This window comes from Nothobranchius furzeri, chromosome 4 (genome assembly GCF_043380555.1).
Source record: "Nothobranchius furzeri strain GRZ-AD chromosome 4, NfurGRZ-RIMD1, whole genome shotgun sequence".
Taxonomy (NCBI): Eukaryota; Metazoa; Chordata; class Actinopteri; order Cyprinodontiformes; family Nothobranchiidae; genus Nothobranchius; species Nothobranchius furzeri.
In genome coordinates this window covers 15,701,266-15,720,235 of record NC_091744.1, presented here as the reverse complement: position 1 = coordinate 15,720,235, position 18,970 = coordinate 15,701,266, and the positions used below count along the sequence as shown (strand labels likewise).

Genomic DNA, 18,970 nt, shown 5'->3' with positions numbered 1-18,970 from the left:
TAATTTTAGGTGCAGGGAAGATGTTCTTTTGTGTCTGTTGAGCAGCGGAGATGTGGGGGTCCTTAGATGTTTTGTGTTGCTGTATTTTGCTGCGTTTTTGTTTGATGCTATTGTCTGGCTCTCTTTGAAATGTCTCCAATTTGCATATTATTTCTTAGTGGCTACAGATATCTTGTCAGTGTCATTATTCTGAATAATAATCACAGTGTTTTAATAATTTGGGCATTCATAACAGAAACAATTGCCTGCTGCGAGAGGCTTTCTGAACAGGTTGCTGTGGTTTCAGGCAGGTTATTTTAGAATCTATGTTTTTGATACCACTCATCTGTGAATGTGGGTGTTGAGATGGAGACCTGCGTTGGTTTTATTAGCTCTTGCTCATGATCTTAGATAACTAACTCCCCATTGAGAGCATTAACCGCTCCTCTGTGTGTTTAACGAGAGGGGTGGTCTCTGGCCTCTGCATATAAAAGGCAGAGAGCGACTTCTCACCTTTAATGACAAACCACCTCCTCAAAGGCTCTCTTGAAAAAGCATTGAAGAGACTCGTTTCTAATGGTCTTCTTTGTGTTTGGCTGACACCAAGTTTGACTTTACTTTTCAAAAACAGATGAACATGGATAATTTCCTCCTGTTAACCTGTGGTCGGATGGATGATGGCGGACCTCGGTTATTGCTGCTGTCTGTATTGAAAAAGTGTTAACTGACAGAACATAAATACTACAAAGCTTTATGCCTGCTTTAGGTGTGCTCACTGCTGCTATCCATGTGAAATAACAGGAGATAGTTTCTTGTTATTGGTAAGATTTTGATAATTAATCTGAATAAAAATAAATTGTTATTACACTTCAAATCCTCACCAAAATATTGTGTTGATTTTTGAAATACTTTACAAAAAATGAGGGATGATCTGATCACGTGATTGGAAATCAGACCTGATCATGTGGTTTTCAAACAACCGGAAATAACGATATAAAACAACAAGCTTGACCTTTTATATTCATCCCAAGATAGAGGTTTTCAAACTCAAAAACAACGGCTTAGTTTTCATTTTAACAAGTACCAGTACATCAATATTTATCGTTTAATGGATGACAACAACACCGTAACATCACACAGTTTATGGCAGCTGGGGAATTCAGAACACTAGCTCTTAGCTAGCTTGCTAATGTAGAGCTAACATGTTGCCTCAGGGGAGCAAAAATTCTGTACTTTGGATATATCTTTTATCGGACAGTGAAGGCACCGAACAGCCACTTGGAACGCGTGCATATTGGGGAATTTTAGTGGTAGAAAAGGTAGAGCTGCGTTCAACACTGTGAATCTGACACACCTTTGTCTTTCAGCTTTTCTCTTCAGGGGTCGCCGCAGCAAATCACCTGTCAGAATTTCATTCTTGTTGACCAACTTAAAAACAAACACCCCGCTCAATATTCAAGGGTTCACTGCGGCAACTCAGACAAAAACACGGAGCCTACCGACCCAAAAGATACTTTAAAAACAAATAGAAACATGGAACAAAAAACAAATAAAAAGGTCACTGCCAAGATAGCAGCAGTATATTTATGACACTAGATGACGGTCTGAGGTTACAAACGTCATGTTTTGCGTGAGCCTTCTGGCTGCATGCACTGTCTCAGGAACATGCATCTCTCAGTAAATCCATGGTATTAAAGATCAAGTTGACTCATACTTTTAGTACATTTGCAGTGGTTTCTAGTAGGAATGAATGCCTTGTATGTCATTCTCTGGGGGGAAATAAAGCTCAGATGCACCTGTTTGAGAACTTAAAAGTCAGACAAAGGAAAAAGTTGCAGCAGACAGCAGGATTTGAAGTATTACTCCAGAATATTTCCTGAAATTTGGACCTGTGGCCTCTGATTGGCTCACAGCAATGCGACTCTACCAATGACTGTTTGCTTTGCAGCATAGATGTTTTATCTCCACAAATAACTAGCCTGAAGGAGTTCTAACTTGCAACAGGGAAAGCTGTTGCTGTTTTAAGCGTCCTGGAAACAACAATGAACGTCTTGGCTAGCAGAAGATAACTGTTAGCATTAGCAACTCAACGACAAGGCACAAGTTCCTCCAGTCTTATGTTGTTTGCAGAGACTTGATTTGCGGTGATTTTTCAGCAGAGGAAATATCTTGTATTAGACCTTTTCTGTTCTAGACTGCACATGCTGCCCATCATCACTAAAACCATACCATCGAGACGCAAGACCCACCTTTCACCTTTTTATGCATCAACCATTTCTACTCTGTCACTACTTTGCTTCGATGCTCTGAGAGGTGATCGAGATGGGTTGCCTTCATTCTTTCAGAAAACACAGAAATGGGACAAAGACATCTCGGGTCTGGCTGAAGGGCTTTGGGGCCCATGTCAAGGGAAAGAAAGGCATCACCAATGATTTTTGAGAAGTGATTGTTGCTGCCATCAATCTAGGAAGAGTTATAAGGTCATTTCAAAACAATCTGGAGCCCATCATTCTACAGTGACAAAAAAATTTTCCCAAGTGGAAAACACTCAAGGCAGCTGTCAGTCGTTCCTAGAGTTGACGTCCCTTTAAGTTCATCCAGAGATCAGATTGCTCAGAAAAAACTCAGAAAACTCACAAAAGTTACATCTCAGACTGAAGTGCTCTTAGTTTGTTAAACTTCCTGAAAATAACTAAACAAGTTACAAATACCTGATTTTTTTTAAAAACAACTCATAATTCAACAAATATAATCCAGCTTAGAGCCCTGCACTGAAGCCCTAGGCCCTCGGGTCGGCCCGGCCCGACAGCCCTCGGGCCGGGCTTCGGGCCAATGACTGTGTAATAACCTCGGACACGGGCCGGGCGCCTTTATTTTTAATCTTAATTCATAAAAATTTGAAACACTTTGTTTTCATTTAGTTGGTTAAAAAAAGTCAGGCTCGGGTCGGGCCAGAGAATCCTGAAAACCTTTTCCGGCCGGGTCGGGCTGGGGCTCCACCCCCTCAGGCCGGGCCGGACACAGGCTCAGATTTTAGGCTCGTGCAGGGCTCTAATCCAGCTTCATCTTCCTCTACATAAAGGCTTGTTCTCTACATTACATTACACTGACAGCAGGCTGAGAAAAGCTGTCCAAGCCTCTCCTTTTCCAGTGCTATGCTATCTTAAGTCTCTTTATTACATTTAAGGAGTTCTACTTTAGTTATTTAGTATTAAGGACACTAATGAGTCAGAGTCCAGACTCTCAGAGTGGCTGTCTATGAAGGCCATTTGTAATGTCTTGTGTGACTCTAGGCCAAGGAAAAAGCCAGAGAGTAATCATTTGGATGTGTAGTATATATTTAAGAGGAGGGGTGTGCTATACCTCTGAGAATTAACCTCGATACGACTGGGAAGTTTTATCAGTACGTGTTCAGTTGAGCAAATGTCACTTTTTACTCTATTTTCTTGTTATAGTTATCTTACACTGACACAGTGAAAGAAGACTTCATCTATTTATTCTAATGTATTATAAAGTAAATGTTATTTTGTTTCACTGTGTGACCCAGAACTATTTTACTCTGATTATTATGTACCCTGAACCACCATCGGGTTTCTTTTGGCCCTGGTTGGTTGCACTTGAAGCCAATTTTCCTCATCAGAATTTCTGAGTAACTTCACTGGACCTTTGTAGCAAACCCATGTCTCCATTTTACCAATTCACGAACCAACCGAGTACCTGAACTGGGGTATGTACTAGGAACTGGTAGTTAACTCATGCTTGGTTGGGTTAGGGTCGGCCGACTTCGCCAAACAACTGGCATTTTTAAAATTGGAAGATTTGTTGGTGAAGTTGAATGGTAGAAAAGGGAAATACTGCTTTAAAAGGATTCTATTTTACTTTTCCATATTTTTCAATCATTTTCTTGAGCCATTATGTGCTAAAATTACCCTTTACTGGGTTAATGAAATGTATTCAGACCCCCATCGCCCTCTGAGGCCAGAATACTCCAACTTTTGTAATTTTAGAGTGCCGAGCCGGCACCTGCTGCACTTAGAAAAAATTAAGCTGACATACCTGGTGCTGCAGTCTTTTTCCAATACGTTTCCTGCATGTTTTAGATCATAAACACAGCTGATTTGTTTATTTAGTGATGAATCACTGCTGTAGACACTAATGAACGCTGGGGAGACATCTCAGCTTTTAGATTAAGGTGTTAAAAAGAGAAAAGCACAGTGAGGATAAAGGTTTCCCTTTCGCTTTGACCACAGATAATTAATAACTGACACTGGGGGTGCTAAAAACAAGCTTAACTGCCACGTGTGCCTTAAAAATCATGATTTCTAAACTCCGAATGTCAGAAAATGTAGCAGAAATCGCCCATAATGCAGTATTTTATGCTGCTTTGTGATCTTCTACAGAGTGCTATAAAAAACATTTTAACGTTACACAGCCTCTCTGTCTCCTGAATGTGTTTCATGACAGCGTACTTTGGCAGAATAAAACTTTTAGAGTGATTAGGGTGTGTATGGGGAGCATGAGTGGGTGTCCGGCATGCATTTTTCTAAGTCTTAGGTTGTATGTGCATGTGTGAGCATGAGGGAGAGAGTGTGTGACTGTGTTTGTGTATGACTGTATATGTCAGGTGGGGCCTTTGACTCCTCCCCTCTCCTGGGACTTTTTTGCTGCTATACATCTTCGTCTCCCCTCCTCCTGCCACACCTGGTATGGAGTGCGATGCCTTGGTCTGCCTGAGTGTTCGTGGCTCCCAGGTCAGGTGGTTTATTTTTGGCGTCTGCCTGATTAATCCCGGTGGCTGCCTGGTGGGATCTGGGTCCCCGGCGAGGGTGGTCGCCCCTGGGTCCCGGGTCGCTGGATTCCGGGCTCGGCCGGCTTGGGGATGGGAGGCTGCGGGCGGGCCTGTGGGCTTGCCGCTGATATCTCCTGGGATTCTGCCGGCTGCTGGTCGTGGCCCCCCGGGGCGATCCTCTGCACCTCTCAATATGGGCGGGGCTTTTCTGGTCGCAGTCTCCCTGGGGTCCCTGTGCTCTGGGGCAGCTCCTGGATCTCTGGGACTTGGAGCTCCCTCCATCTCCCACACATCTTTCGGGGGCGGATCTGTGGCCCCTCACACTCTCTATTGGATGCTCCTATAGAGAAACCTTACACAAACAAGCGTGTGTACACACACAGGTGCTCACATGGTGCTCTCATAAGTATGGACTTGGGCACGTTCAACACATGTCTTAAGGCTGTGGTTGGCACTAAATGCACTGTGATTTATCATCGTGTGATTGTTCAGTTAAACAATGTTGATTATATATTTCTTCATCAAGTTGACGCAGTGATAGCTTGATCTTGTTGTATTGTTGTTGTGTCCCTTTTCTGCAGGTCTAGAAGCAGACCCCTGTTCCTCATTGACTGTTTATTTTTTTGTCTTTTCCTTTCTCTTTCACCTCTGTTTCCGTGTCTGGTGGGAATTACAAAGCATTCAAAAACAATAGCAATAAAGTTTTAAGTATCAGGCGTGACATTAAAAGCAGACGCATTCATGCTCCACCTGAGACTAACCCCTTCTTTCCACCGGAGCCGTCAGCAGCACGTTACTGCAGCAGCACGTCTTGCTTGCGTAAGCTGCTGCTTGGCCCTTCCCACGAGACGCGATGCAGCAGGGGAGCAGCTGTCACCGACAGAGCACGAAGTCACACGAGTGACTTCATGAGTAAACACAACAACAAGCAGGAGAAAACTACAACATGGCTCCAAAAGGTTTGTGTTTTATGTTCTGTCCGTTTTATAATCGCCAATACGGACCTGAAAAACAAAGGCGACCGCTAGCTAGGTGATAACTTCTCATGGGGCCGCACAGTGAGTAACTTTTTTTTTAAGTGAAGCAACCGGAAGGCAGTACGTTCTTTATTCTGAAAATCTCGAGAGCTTCTCTCCATTTCCGCGTCCGATTTCCTGTCTTTCCTTCCCCAAAAATGTTGAACTTGACCCGTTTCAGAGGTGTCGAGCGTAGAAAATAGAACCGGCGCGTAAGGGCCGCAACATGCTGCTCCTGAGACGCGGCCGACTCGCGCTGCTGACGGCTCCGGTGGAAAAGGTTCTGTCGACCACAGCGGTTGCTATCAGCAGCTATGACGTGCTGCTACAGTAACATGCTGCTGACGGCTCCTGTGGAAAGAAGGGGTAAATCTGTAAGGCTTGTTGTTATCAGCTTTCAGACATTGATTCTGTTTGCTTCACAGCCAGACAGGACACGGGGGGGGGGGGGGGGGGTGTGACACTTTTAATGTTAACGTCCTTGGACACCTTTTGGCACTGATAAGTGACATAACTCACTGCCAAAATAGTCGCGCTGATGTTTTAGCAAAGTCCTGAAAGGACAAATTTTGTTTAGAGACATTAGCTGAGAGGACAGAGTCTTCGTATTTTTCCTGTCATTAACCCTCCCAGAAATTTCACAGAACTGCCAAAGTGGAAACCCGGCATAAGGTTAGATCTGGGTAGATTAGTGTTAATCAGGCAGCAGGAAGCTGCATCAGTCCTTTCATTCTCACATTTCTAATGGATGCTTGTTGGTCAGGCTCAACCACGGCTGGTTTGGGGGGTAGATCCCTTTTGGTCCTGGTTCTTTGTAGTGGAAATCTCCACGGGAAAAGAGTCGCCCCAGAAAAATATCCTGGCTCCTGGAAATGCATCTTTAAGGCAGGAACATTTTAGTGGTTTTTGTTACTTTATTTTTCATTCATGATTTAATTTTTTTCCCAAGCAACACAAACACACACACACACACACACACACACACACACACACACACCACTTATACAGATAATAGAAGTGTTTTCATTTTAATGTGTTAATATGATCTGAATCTAAACATTTATCTGTGCAGTGTCAATTGAAAGACTCTAATTTGCTTGCAGCCCACATATGCACACCGTGATAAGGATTCATCCACAACATTTCCTTTGAACCAGCATAGAAAAGACTAATTTACACCTTTTTTCACAGCTTCCTTCTCCCTACTAACTCTGTCTTCCATGCTCTCTCCTTCTTGCTGCAATTCTATCTAGCTCCTCTCTAAAATATTTTTTTACGTACTACTCTGTTCTCATAATTTGCTTGCCCTCTCACACACCATTTTACAGTCATTAACGTGCTGCAGCATACAGTGTTATACAGAGCCCATAAAACCTTTGTCCCTGAGTAAACTGCTTAACTGCTGTGGTTTATGCATGCAAGCGCACACATGAGCATAATCTGTCTCTGCAGACCAATCTCAGTTGCGTCTATACCTGGCTGGAGCGTCTCTGTGCGTGCTCATGCGCGGCAGACTGAGCGCAGTGGCTGTTTGCGGAGTTCATCGTGTGAGTCTGTGTCAGGATGTGTTTGTGTGCCAGGTTATGCTGGCTGATCCCGCAGTCTGGTGAGACTTGCCCAGATGGTGCCTGGCGGTTGGCTGTCTTCGTGGTGACCGAGCTGATGATGTCGTTTATGAAGTTTATTGATCCGATATGCATGGCTCCCAGAGTCCCACGTTCCATCTTCCTGTCTGTCTTCCTGCCTCTCCCACAGCTCTCAATTTATGTCCACATGCCTGCCCCCCAACTCTGCTCTGCATAGCCAGCGTGCACACAGTCTGTCCTTCCGTGTGTCTACGTTCAGCCTGTCCTCGCACACATCCTGCCCGTCTGTGAACATTCCCAAACTCCCCCAGCCCTCAAACTGGCCAGCAAAGAACTTACAAGCTGTCACTTCTCACACACTCTGCTCTAATCTAAAAGAGTCCTTCGTTCCTCATCCGGTCCATCTCCGCGCAGCTTTGCCATCTCTCTGATTTACCGCCCTTTTCTCTCCCTTCAGCAAATGTTTTTCTTCCCTTCATAATGCTATTTCCAAACGGCCTCTGAACGACAGACGTGTTGAGTGTGTTTTCCTTTTTCCGGTGTCCAGAAGTAATGAAAGGAGCTCCGGCACAAAGCTGCCACCTTCAGCGATGATGCTGAAATGTATTTCAGCTGTGACCTGCAGCCCAGGTCGAGAGCAGTGAGCTGCTGCTTTTAATTAGCTCAGAGGCCTGTGGCAGATGGACGTGAATTGACTCTGATAACCAGCAGCTTCAAGAGGACAGGCGGGATGAGGAGAATTAGAACTCGCCTTTCTTCCACTGTCGGGGCCACAAAGAGCCCAGACTGATCAACTAGAAGGAGTGATCTATGCAAAGCAATGGCAGGACATACGCTGAATCTCAAAGTTTCTGGGTACTGGGGGAGCTGAGTGGTTTGGAGAGCATTGATATTACAAGTCTGATGGGAACTAGTTTTGTCCTAAGCTTCCATACGCCGTGAATATGTGCATTTTTTTTCTTTTGCAATATTCATTTATTTTAATTTGTCAAACACCACTGTAACAGAGGGAGCCATTCATTATTTCTGCATCCCTCCATCACACACACACACACACACGCATGCACACACGCACGCATGCACGCACACGCACACACAGCATAGGACTGAACAGAAGGAACCTTCTCGGTGTCTGAACGGAGCAAGCAGATGTTGTGTGTGTTAGTGTCAGTGAAGAGGTGTGCGTGCCCATGTTTGTCTATTAAACAGCAGCGCCACGAGCAAAAAAAAAAAGGACATCATTTGGATGGTTAGTCAAAGAATGTGTAGGCTTGGATCCCACCACATGCTGGAAATACAGCCGACCATTTGAAAGGTCTTCCATAAACAGCCGCGCCGCTGCAGCTCATAATGACTCAGTTCCTCGTAGCCAAAGGGGAGGATCAAACTGACAGAGTGAAAGGTAGAAGAAGAAGATGTTTAAAAAAAGGAAAACAACAGGAAATGAGTGTGCAGTAAGGAGTTTAAGCTCATCTCAATCCCTTGTGTCTGGAGCTTAATCTCTGGAGCCACCAGAAGCTTAAAACTGTATGTGACTTTCTTCTCAATGATATGATTTAGTTACTTTTGAGGATTACAAAAAAATCCCAGACATGCAGGATTTCAAGACATATGGCAGCACAGAGACAAAGTGCCAGGTTTCCTCCTCTCCTCACTCACTCGCACGTCTTATTATACAATCTGTTAGTCTTTGTCTGGGTTTCTGATTGAGTTTTAGAAAATCAACTGGCTCTCATTGAAAGAACCATTGTTGTGGTTATCTGGTGTGGCTCTTTAAAGGACTTGGAACTTATTTTGGAGCGTACTTGATAATAAAAACACTTTTTGTAAACGGAAAAGGCTGCAAAGTGAACTGTGATTTTAATCGAGATGATTGTGTGCTTGTGATGCCACAACATGAAACTTGGGTATTACAATGACTCTTCCGAAAATGGCCTTCTTGCCCAAAGAATATCAATGCCTTCATTCAAATACGCAAATTAGCTGAGTCTTTCTTTGGAGACGTACTGCGATGTTTAATGTGTTTTAGCCAACGAATTTGTCACTTAACCCAGAGTGATGCAGAAAATAACTTTATTCTGAAAACTATGATTTTATAAGATTGTGGGAACAGTGAAGTGTTGTTTAGGAAAGGCCACAATATCAAAGGAAGTTTGCCGTATAAATAAATCTTTCATTAGTAAATTTGGTAGGTTATTTGAAAAAGAAACAAGATTATATAGTTGTGAAAAAATGCTGAGCAGAAGTAACGTGTCCTCACAAGCACAATGCGAAACATAAATAAAACTTAAAGGGACATTTTATGTACAACTAACCTTTTGCATCCTGAGTGCTGCCGTGTGTCTCCACTGCCTCTATAAGCACCCCAAACGTGTGTCTATAACAGGTGGGCTGTGACATCACAAATGAGGAAAGTAAATGACCTGCATTTGTATAGCACCTTCCTGAGTCAGAGGACTCCAAAATGCTTTACCCAAAAGTCTGTCACTAACCCACACACACATTCACACACTGATGATGATGATGAGGTTCGGTGTAGCCACAGCTGCCCTGGGGCTCGCTGACAGGAGAAGCGCAGAACACAGGTGCCACCAGTTCCTCTGATCACCACTAGCAGGCAAGGTAGGTACTACTGATATGACTGCGGGAGCCTGGGTTCAAACCAAGCCTCCATAAATCGGGTCTGGATATGAAACAAAACAGGAAGTGACAAAAATTGTAGTTCCACCCTCATCCGCTGGGGGCTGGTGTCAGAAACGAGCAAATCCTCATTGACTCCCATGTTAAAAATACCAATTTCACAGCAGAAATAAACATGTTTACAGCCTGGTACCAAAACATGGTTTTGGTTTAAATGATCTAGTTTACACTCATGACAACTCTTGGGGGGGGGGGGGGGGGGTGTCACTCTTCTGTTTAAGTGTATTAAAAGCCTAAAATTCTGAATAATTAATGAGCATCAGACCCACGTGACCACAGAGCTAGCTCCGTGGAAAGGCTGAGCCTCGGCCTCGCCTGGAAACTGCTCCGCCATTTTCAGTCTCTCAACGTAGACCATTAGTTGTAGCGTTTGTGTATTCGTTTTTGGATATTATTTGTGCAATTGTTGGACAAAATGACTTGCTGTGGCATTAATTGCACTAATAGAGCGTCCAAGGAGTCTCCACTTCATTTTTTTCGGTAAGTAAAATTATATTTATATATTTTAGGTCACTGCCGAGCTGAGCTTAGATTTTAACATGTACTGTTTAACCATGAAATTTAACTGTAATAGGGTAAAACCCAGTGCATTTAACATGACGCTGCATTTTTGAAAAAGGGTTGAAATATAAGATGTTGGTGGAGCTGGGTTCCGACTATCGGTACGGTCCCCTCCCCTCAGCAGCAGCTCAGCGAATCTGACTGCAGCAGCGCCTGTCTGCTGCGCGGGCTGCCGGCTTGTGGAGCTACCGGGTTTTACCCAGCAGCAGCCCGACGTATTGTCATGTTCTGTGGTAAAAGTTTAACCCAGGACATGCAGAATCAGTACACGGAAGCTGGTGGTAGGAATAATAATGATTTATTTAGAAAAGATGATTCCAGGAGTAACTGGTAAACAGCGAATGAGTGACGGGAGCAGCGTCTGAGGGGGAGAGGAGTAGATGTGAGGTTTTGATAAGGTAATATGGTACAGGATGCGCTTGGGAGGAGGACTTATGGGCGAAGTGTGGTGAAGTTTGTCCGGGGAGGGGTGAGCTGGGAGAGCGAGCGGATATCCAGGGTTGAAGCAGATCGACGGGGTTCCAACTGGAGGTGATGTGAGAGAGAGAGCAGGTTTGCCAGGAGCAAGTCGAGCCGTTAGGAGGACGGGGAGTCGAGAGGTGAATCCAGAGGCTGTATGGTCGGGCAGTTGTATATCCAAAGTGTCACGCAGAGATCCGGTGTATCGAGAGGGATGACTGAGCCTACAGCACGAGGGAATAAACAAGAACAAAGTCTAAGCACAAGAATCGTAGTAAATCTAAGTTTCAAAAATTTAGAGTTCTTTAGAGTCACGGAGGCTGGGATTTCTACCAGTGAGGCGTAATCATCCGGCAGTTTGGCAGTGACCTCCGTCCTCCTTATGAAGGCCACCTGCTGATGAGCTGATTGACCACAGCTGCTGCTCTCTCTCCTGAAATCAGAGAAGCTCCCAAAAAACAGGTGACGTAATGGTGTATGTAGAGTGCTCACCTCCCAGCTCACAACACGTATCTCTGACTCAGGAGCTCCGGTGTTGTGCCAGAAGCATTCTGGAAGGTACTGAAAATATCGAGAATGAAGCTGCTGAAATGGCTTCATGGGAGAGGGACTTTATGTAAAGAACTTTGTAAACATGTTTTCTATCGACCAAAGAGCTTTTTAAACTTAAGAAAAAAGTCATACCATGTCTCCTGTACATGATTTTGGGGTGGGGGGTGTGATCCGAGATTGGTCGTGTTGGTTAGGTCTACATTAAGCTGCTTATGTGTGTAAAATCAGGTCAACTGACTGCTTTAATGTATTGTTTTACCAGTCGTGTTAAGTTGTGTGTCAGCTGTAGTTTATTGATTGTAATATGAAGCCTTTTTGTTTCCATTTACAGATTTGACAGTTTTTTTTCCAGTGAGATGTCCACGTATGTCTTAATTTGCTCTATAATTTCTGCCTGTGTGTGATTAAAGTTTATTAATGCCATTTATCAGTGAGGCAGAATTATTATTCCTGTGATTATTACATCGATAGAGGAAGTCTTGGTGGGTTTACTCTCATTTCTACTTTTTCAACATTACAATAATCATGGTTTAATAAGTGAAGGATCAAGTTATTGCTGCTGTTAAACTTTGTTTCCTTCTGTAAACAACCCAAACATTTACTTCTATCAATTATTTTGTATATAAATATTAATAAGTGAAACTGAAACAAGTATAAAACAGAAAGGAGCTTTGAGGACTTGACACTGTATTTTTTTCATTTATTTATTTTAGAGGCAGGGCATGACGCAGCAGGGACTCTTTCTTTTCTGTGTGCCAGAATTTAATATTTTCTAACTTAATTCCACTGCCCACTCCCTCCTGCTCTCCCTTTCCCTCCCATTTCACCATTGAATTGCTCCTTTGGTCCCTTAATGTGGCGGAAAATGGCAGAATAAAAAATCTCAGACGAAAATGCAAAATTTTCTCTTTTTATATATTTCATTAATTTGAATTGATATGGGTTTGTTGTTTCGTCTTTTGCTTTCGACTTATTTCATTTTCCTCTTTGCTTATTTTCATGTCATGCAGCATTAGTGGTTTTTATCCACCTTTAAGGAAAAAAAAATCGTAATACTCTTTTTTTGTTTTAGCTCAACGTAAAGCTTCTAGAAATTTTGAAATATTTGAATTGTTTTGTGTTTTAACGTATTTATATTTTCTGCTTGTTAAAAAAATCAATTATTAGTAATTGTTTCTTTATTCAATAATTGGAGAGCCCAGTAGCCATAGAAAATTTGACAACATCCCTAATTTCACATTTGAAGCATCAGCGGCGAAGAAGAGCAGCGGTTTACTCGTGAGCTTCAACTCGGTCCAGTACACACCGGGAGCGTCTGTGCCGCAGAACGGCTTCCTTGCTGGACTCGCGAGATCACAAAATCCCTCAAGACTTCAAAGTTCACGGTTTGTTTATGCCGTCCGGCGATAAAACCAAAAAGAAGGACATCACCTTTGATGTCACTGTTTGACGTCATATATGATGTTGTTCCTCTCCACTGTCAGGATTAAAGCCATGAAATCACACTGCTGCACTTCTCGAACGATGCTGGGAGTAATTAAGCCGTTAGGTCACGTGTATTGATGTAATCTACATAGATATGAAATTGCATCGCTTTAATAGTCTTTAAATTATGAGGGGTTTTCCTGTGTCCTAGTGGTATGAGTGTCTGCCCTGGGATTGGGAGATTGGGGTTCAAATCCCAGTCAGGTCATACCAAAGACTTAAGAAATTGGACCCAATGCCTCGCTGCATGACAAAAGCTTAAAGGGGTTAGATTGGGGGCTAAACCACCAAATAGTACCCGAGCGTAGCCACAGCTGCTGCTCGCCGCTCCCCACGGGGATGGGTCAAAAAGATGTAATTTCACCAATGTGTGATGATGACTATGGGACACCTATGAGAAGTAGTAAAAAAATATCATCAGCATTTTGAGTAGTTATCCCATGATGGATGGAATAAATTAGGAAAATACTTTTAAGTTCATGGCATCATATGAATAGCTATATAAATCAGTCAAAATGATTTCCCTGAATTTTATCTGAAGGTTTAAGTAATCAGCCAAAGTTGGTCTTGGCACAAATCTGGCGATACATCGCAATATTAAAAGATATTCGATATTTGCAGTTTTTATGATGGGATTTAATTGGAAAACTCGGACCAGATACTTCCAAGACACATCCAGTGTTATCGCGGGATCTTGTTGTTCTGTCTGAATGAAGGCGGTAAAAGCAGCTGCCCCCTAGAGGTCGGAGTTTGAATAGCACCACCTAAAAGAAATACAGTAAATGTTTGCATGTAAATTCTCAATAAAAAACTGAATAAAAATGCTTTTAAATATTGATTCTTTATCATCAAACAAAATATCATTAAATATTTCAGTGTATCAATATTTTCTCAAATCCGTTCTGTAAAGGTGTGGCGATGTAGTGTCACACTCAGTAGTGCAGGCTGACCGAGGAGGCAGAAAGATGGGTAAATGTAATTCACGAACATGAAATCAGTTCCCGTAATCTCCACCCGCGTTTGTGTTTCAATTTACTTTTGTAATTTCTTCATTATTAGTTTGTGACATTGTGTGCTCAGGGATGCTGAGCTCCATCGTGTTCACACCCAGCAGCTCTGACTTTGTATTTAATTATGCATCATGTCAGGTTTTGTATTAATGGGCTGGACCAGATTCTGAATTGATTTGCAGATAATTACACAGAACAGATTGTGTGTGTGTGTGTGTGTGTGTGTGTGTGTGTGTGTGTGTGTGTGTGTGTGTGTGTGTGTGACGATTTACCTATAAGACGCAAGTACAGGTTGTATGCTGCTTGCATGTTTTAGGTCTGACCACAATTTGACACCAGAATGACATAATCATAATTTTATTATTGATTAAATAAATTTCATTTGAATCCTTTCAGATCACTTTCTTTGTGTTTGAATTAAGAATATTTATACGTGTGTCTAATGTGACCATTTCTCCGTCTACATTTGCTGTCAGTTGTGTGAACAATTTTTCAAAAACTTTTTTATAATCTCAGACTGACAATCAGACCATTGCAATTGTATAATTTAGCATTTCTTTTCTTTTTCGTCTAATTTTGGTCCAGTTTTTCTTCCTCCGAACTGCAAAAGACTGTGTTGCTTCAAACTGTCTGGAGGCGATTTGTTCTAACACATCACTAATGTGCATAAATTTTGCAGTAAAGAAATTAGATCACTCTCTCAATATTTAATGTCCTCACTGAACTTCCACGTTGGTGGAGCGTCATGTGTGGCCATGGGAGACGGGGAGCACGGGGTTGTCGGTTTAATTGCATTGCATTTTCTGGTCATATTAGTCACTGTCGACGGTGCAGTCAGAAGGAATTGCATTATGAAGACAACACTTAAGGGCCTGCTGTCACACTATGAATATTCATAGCTTGATCTGCCAAACACACTTTGTTTGGGTTTTGTTTGAAACTTGTAGTTTCACATTAAAGTCTGTGGGATCAAAAGCAGAACTACGTGTCTGGAACATTATGTTCTGAATAATGCAAGGATTCTATTTTGCTTTATTTGACCCTGTCAGATACATTTAATGAGATGAAAATCTCAGTGTCTACTGGACGGATCAGCTGAGTTTAACCCGTCTAATGTCATTAAATTAGCCCCTCCTCGTAAACAGAGCCCTGGTTTGTTTTGTTCTATCAGTAAAAAAAATTATTCAACATCTTTGTTAAAAAGAAACTTTTTTTTCACCGAAGGAACTAAAGAAGATGTAACTATGAGGCTTTTCTTAATGATACATAATAACAGAGGCTTTTACTGCCTCACTCACTCAAAAGTGGGGAGACAATCAGCAGGCGGTCCGTGCAGAGAGATGATGGATGAAGAGAGGGAGAAACAAAATGGAAACTTCTTAAACTACGGAGGGATGTAACAAGATTTTGAACTGAACTTCTACAAGACATGATTTAATATTTCGCCTCAGTGTTTTAGTAGGTGAAAGCTGTTGTCCAAAGCAGGACTGTGCATCACCACGCAATCTTGCTTTATTGACAGCTCCTTCTTAAGGCTATGTAAATCCATTGGTCAACGCACTTGGCTCATGTAAATGATTGGTTTTTACTGTGGAGGCCAGGGGAGGGACTCAGGGAAAACACAAATTATGAACAATTATCTACTTTATATCATAGAAACAGGTCAGATGGTCAAATTAAAGCATTACACTGTAAAATATACAAACTTCGTACCCCTGCTTTATTAGTAGCTCCACCAATGAAATGTTGACTTTTTATTTTTAAAATGTTTGTTTCTGTAATCTACGGCCATAAATATATAATTCACAATATTTTTTGCTAATTCTTAGACTGTCTTTTGGTACTTGGAGTAATTCAACCTCTGCTTAGATTGTTCAACTTCCAGTAAAATAACAAGTACATCAGACTCACTTTCATCACTGGCAAAGAGCAAAGACGTAAATGTGTCAAACAACATTTGTGAATGGTGAAAGTTTTGTTACCGTTTCTTACAATCCAGTAAATGCATTATGTCCTCACGGGCTCCCGTAGAAAGAAACGCGGTGTCTAATATGGCATCGCCCAAAGACTTGGACCCGCTCCAATGTGTTTTAGACCTGATTTTTATGGTTATACAGTACAGGCCAAACGTTTAGACACACCTTCTCATTCAATGTGTTTTCTTTATTTTCATGACCATGACCATTGACAAAGGGGCAAACAAGTGCAAAACACCTCTGGGAACTCCTTCAAGACCATTTTAGGTGACTAGAAGCTCATCAAGATAATGCCAAGAGTGTGCAAAGCAGTAATCAGAGCAAAGGGTGGATATTTTGAAGAAAATAGAATATAAAACATGCTTTAAGTGATTTCACCTTTTTTGGTTAAGTACATAACTCCACACGTGTCCATTCATAGTTGTGAAGCCTTTAGTGAGAATCTACCAATGGTCATGAAAATAAAGAAAACACATTGAATGAGAAGGTGTGTCCAAACGTTTGGCCTGTGCTGTATGTTTCAAAGCTGCCAATATTTTTCAACAACTGGGCATCATTTTATTCATTTTCAACAACATTCCGATGGATATTTCCAGAGGTTAACAGTAAAAACTACACATTTTCTCTTTAATGGTTTCTTTAAAATGTGAACAAAATGATTCATGAGTGTCATTCCCCCTACACAGGGTATCCGCGGGTCCTTAAAAAGTCTTAAATTTGCTTTTCCAAATTTAAGGTCTTAAAAATCCTTAAAAATGACAAATAATCCTTAAATGCAGTTTCCAAAGGTCTTAAATGACCAAAGACCCAATAAATAAGATTATTTTATTTCTATAAAGTTTTCATGAATTTCTAGTTAGTGTTCAGCTTTTTTGTGTACGATGTTGGCGTAAGCGGAACCGTACACATTCAGCTGGTTGTGAAAGGGGGCTATTTTTAGATGAGCACATTAGCTGGTTAAGCTTGTGGGTGCTTGCGCCATGCGGAAGTGCAAGTTTAATGGTAACTGGATGGCTAATCCCACATTTGCGACGTGGTTAGCACTGGTTCCAGGCAATAGCTGGAAATTATAGCTTAAATTTGCTCAAAGTGGCCTTAAAAATTTCTTAAAAAGTCTTAAATTTGGCTCCCTTAAACCTGCAGATACCCTGCTACATGATTAACTTTAACGTAGAAGACATTATTAGCAGAAATCTATCTTGCATTTCCCCCCAAAGTAGTTAAGATCTAGTCTCTCCACCACCTTAAATAAAACTTTGCTTCTTAGTTGTTTAGTATGTAAGTTTTTGCACTAACTTAAGTGGAAAATGCTCATTTTGGCAATTGTAACATAAATAATGTTGTTGTTTTTTTTATTAATGACACATTGTTTCAGTGTTTTCAGGTAAGTAATAAACAGTCATTTAGATGGAAGAATAGCATCGTGAGCATATCGTCTTATTTGTCTCAAAGCAGTGACAACAGACAGGATCCACCCTGTCAGAGCTGCCAGCAGGGCTGTTGAATCACCCAAACATCTGCTGGGATCTACAGTAATTGAAATATTGTGCAGGGATGACATATAGTCAAAGTACAGAGAAATATTCTAACACTGTCCCGGCTAATAAGCGTAGGCTGCAGTCTCATTCTGATGCAAATTAGGTTCTAATTCTCTGGGACATTCGGTTTCAGTGTGTGTGTGTGTGTGTGTGTGTGTGTGTGTGTGTGTGTGTGTGTGTGTGTGTGTGTGTGTGTGTGTGTGTGTGTGTGTGTGTGTGTTGGTGTGAGAGATCTGAGTTTAGTAGCTCTTTGCTCATTTATTCCTGTCTGTCGGGGATCGTCTACTTCTGTCTGAGCTGAACATTCAGAGACGGACAGAAAAGAGACAGGGAAACGTGTGTTTATGTGCTTCTTGCTGATAATGATTAATTCAGCAGATTGGATCTTTGAAAGCTGCATTATCTATTGTCCATATCTGATCTGCTTCCTTCTGTCTTCCTCCTTCACTCATCTTGTTCTGATTCTCAACTTGTGTGTCCCGGTGTGTATCTCACATCATCTCAGGAGTCATTTTTCTCCCCATTACTTTATGAACTAACACACTCCCACCCGCCAGCGTGTGTGTGTGTGTGTGTGTGTGTGTGTGTGTGTGTGTGTGTGTGTGTGTCTGTCTGTCTAAAGTCGTTAAATATTCTAAAGACAGAAGCCTCTTTTAATTATCCACTAATCACACATTTAATTACCTGCCACACACAAATCCATCACTGACCACACACCAATGCCACGTCTACACACACACACACACACACACACACACACACACACACACACACACACACACACACACACACACACACACACATCACTCTTAGCAACGAGTTCTTAACCTATTGACAAAACAAAGAGTGTGAAAATGAAGGTGATGATAAGTGTGAGGTAGTAAAAGACAACAGCAGACTGGGGAGTGACTCACAATAGAGTGGATTTGACACTCTGCTACAGGCTGACAGATAAATACCTTTAGAGGGACAGAGGAGACAATGGGACAAATGAATAGAAGGATTAAGGAATTACAAATAGGTTGCAAAGACAATTTTCCTTCCCAAACACTTTTCTTTCAATAGGCTATCTTTATCCGTTGTTTGTTTGTCGTTTCCTACACTGTACTTAAAGTACATCTCCAGATTTCTTGAGCTAAGCCAAGAATCCCACAGGACACGGGGACAAAAAGGACATAATGCTGATTGACTGGTTAATATCAGAGCCAAACGATTCCATCCCTGAGATCACAGAGCCGGATCAATAAACAGAAGGTCACCGGGTTCCCGTCTCTAACAGACAAAGGTTAGATATTTGGATTTCTCGCTCTCGGGAAATT

At 42.0% G+C, this 18,970-nt stretch overlaps 1 protein-coding gene across 2 annotated transcripts in view; it reads left to right on the top strand.

The window, feature by feature from the left end:
• The window catches only part of sdk1b (sidekick cell adhesion molecule 1b), a 410,260-nt gene that overhangs the window by 184,318 nt on the left and 206,972 nt on the right, over positions 1–18,970 (top strand). The window lies entirely within an intron of this gene.